We start from the raw sequence: 3,127 nt of genomic DNA, 5'->3' as shown, positions 1-3,127 counted from the left end.
GTGCGTTATTATGTTTGTTTTCAGGTTTTAGCTTATAAATAAAGGAAAAGAACAATTGGAGAAAAATGGCAGAAAAATGATGAAAAATTAGCTTTTTGGTGTTGATTCCATGAAAAGATGAAACCTTAAGCAATTGTATGGCTTCGGTGAATTTTCAGGACCAAAAGCACAAAAATTGAAGAAGTTCTTAAGGGTCATGGTGCTACGATGTTGAGTCGCGGTCAGGTCCAAGGCAGAAAGCCTATTTTTCGAGGTATGACACGGGTCATGGCATGTGAAGAGAGGGCTGCAGCGCTGATGAGTGTGTCTGCGTAGAAAATTTACATGGGTCGCAACACTTAAGGGGTTGGGCAGTGGCCCACCTGATTGCATTAGATTCTCTTGAACTCCTTTGATGATCTAAAGCAATATTAGGATTTTTCTTCTTCTTCTATTAAGCCTATCTCAATCTATTTTAATGCATGAAATATGATTAGCCATCTTATTTCATTATCTATTTGTGATTGAATTGAAATTCTGAAAAGTGAAATTTAAACAAGCTTTGATTGAAACATCATAGATTTAATCTTGAACAAAAGTATCTAGGTTATTTGTGTAGTGTCTAGGTTGTCAATTCATTGCCTCCTAATTGTTGAATTTATCATAGAAATATAGAAAGTTCACAATTAGGTTGAGTTTTATTATTCCTAATTTGATTATAAAATACCTTGACAAATTGTTAGCTTAATAAGAAGAAGAGTTTTTAATATTGTGTTAGTGATTGATAGGAGAGATTGTAGATGAAATTAAAACCCCTAATTGTTTAAATCCTTGGAATTTTATTCTTGTTTATGTTCTTATAATCTTGCATTAATTTTAGTAGCTTTATTGTTTTTAGTTATCATGATACAAAACCAATTTTCGTTAACAAAATAGAAACTAATAATTAATTAAATGGTAATTGATAATTCAGTCCTTGTGGGACAATACTTGGTCTTACCAAGAAATTATTACAAATTGTGACTGTGTGCATTTGCATAACTTTAATTTTCGCAACAAGTTTTTGGCGCTGTTTCCGGGGACTTGAAATTATCAATATCAAAGTAATTAATTTTATTTCTAATTTGGTTGTTCTTTGAACTGTTTCTAACTTGTTTTGAGTGCATTATTGACCATTTTTTCAGGTAGTCCTGTTATATGCGTAGCAGAAGAGGAGGAGATAGTCATGTTCCTACTAATCCTGAGATTGAGAAAGCGCGCAGGCACAATCGTAGAAACAAGAGAGCTACTATTCCAAATGTGGTTATTGCAAATCCTCAAAACAATGATGGGTTGAAAGGAGGGGTGCCAGAAATGGTGCAAGGACAAGCTCAGAATCCCGCTATGAGAAGCTTACAGGAATATGTACTCCCCACTATTATGGGAGTGCAAACATGTATAAGACCACCGGTTGTGGAGGCTAATAACTTTGAGATTAAGTCAACGATCTTACAAATGGTACAGTCCACCGTGCAATTTGGTGGCTTACCATCGGAAGATTCTCATATGCACATAGCTAATTTTCTAGAGCTATGTGCAACGTTCAAGCATAATGGGGGTGAGCGATGATGCAATCAGGTAGAGGCTATTCTCATTTCATTGTGGGATAGAGATAAAAGTTGGTTGAACTCCCTTCAATCCAATTCTATAAATACTTGGCAGGATTTAGCTAAAAATTCCTGGCCAAGTTCTTTCCTCCATCAAAGGCAGCAAAGTTGAGGGGAGAGATTAATAATTTCTATCAGATGGAGGGGGAGTCTTTGTATGATGCATGGGAGCGTTTTAAGGAGCTGTTGAGAAAATGCCCCCATCATGGTACTGAGAAGTGGATGCTGATCCACAATTTTTATAATGGGTTGTGTGGTGCTACTCGTACCATAATTGGTGCTGCAGCTAGTGGGGCATTCATGAGTAAGAGTGCCAATGAAGTATATTAATTGTTAGAAGACATGGCCACCAACAACCACCAATGGTCTGATGAGAGGTCAACTGGTGTTAGATAGGTTTCCGGAGTTCATGAACTTGATTCCATCACTGCCTTGAGTGCTCAGGTTGCTTCCTTGACAAAATAGTTGCAACAAAATATTGTGTCTGCTAATGCCATTCATATGCCAGTAGATTGTGAAATTTGTGGGGGTCCACACTCTTTTGCTCAATATCCTTCAGGTGACCCTAATAATAATAATATTCCTATGGACCTAGCTCAGGTTCAAGTACTGGGAAATTTTCAGAGGCCTTTCAACAACCCATTCTCCAACACTTACAATCCTGGTTGGAGAAATCACCCAAATTTCTCATGGAGAAATAATCAGGGCCAGCAACCTCAATTCCAACCTCAATCTCAACAGATTATGCCTCAACCTCCAACACCACCACCTAGGACACCAGTTCTTGAAGAGAAGTCAAATGAGTTACAAGTTGCACTGTTGACCTTGACCAATTCCCAAGGTCAATTTATGATTGAAACTTAGTCATCCATTAGAAATATCAAAATGCAAGTGGGTCAATTGGAAAATTTGTTACAAAGAAAACCTCAAGGAAATTTTCCAAGTAATATTGAGATGAATCTAAAAGAGTAGTGCAATGCAATCTCCTTGAGAAGCGGTAATGAGTTGGAAGATCCAGTTGAGAAATCTAGTCTTCCAACGAAAATGGAGTCTGAAATAAAAGGAAAGGTGGAAGAAAAGGTTACTGAGAACCTTGAGAAGAAGCAGTAATATAGATCATCACATAAAAATTCCCTTTCCATAGAATCTATGCAAGAACAACCTAGATAAACAGTTTGCAAATTTTTTGGATGTATTTTAGAAATTGCATATCAATATCCCCTTCGCAAATGCGGTTAAGCAAATGCCAACTTACCTTAAATTCTTAAAGGAAATTTTATCCAAAAAAAAGGTAGTTGGAGGAATACAAGACAGTTGCGCTTACTGAGGAGTGCAGTGCAATATTTCAAAAGAAAATACCACCAAAGCTTAAAGATCCTAGTAGTTTCACTAATCCATGCTCTATAGGGGGTTCAGTGGTGACAAAGTCTTTGTGTTATTTAGGGGCTAGTGTGAATCTAATGCCTCTATCGATCTTCCTCAAGTTGGAATTGGGTGAATCT

The 3,127-nt window shown here is 37.0% G+C and overlaps 1 non-coding gene across 1 annotated transcript; it reads right to left on the bottom strand.

Moving 5' to 3' along the window:
- Positions 1-1,730: 1,730 nt before the first annotated feature.
- On the bottom strand, positions 1,731-1,837 carry LOC133793082 (small nucleolar RNA R71). The gene has a single exon (XR_009874543.1). It is a non-coding gene; the product is annotated as a small nucleolar RNA R71 (small nucleolar RNA).
- Positions 1,838-3,127: the final 1,290 nt, after the last annotated feature.

Source organism: Humulus lupulus, chromosome 7, assembly GCF_963169125.1.
Source record: "Humulus lupulus chromosome 7, drHumLupu1.1, whole genome shotgun sequence".
Classification (NCBI taxonomy): Eukaryota; Viridiplantae; Streptophyta; class Magnoliopsida; order Rosales; family Cannabaceae; genus Humulus; species Humulus lupulus.
Note: the sequence above shows the minus strand (reverse complement) of the source record. Positions and strands in the feature narration are given on the sequence as shown.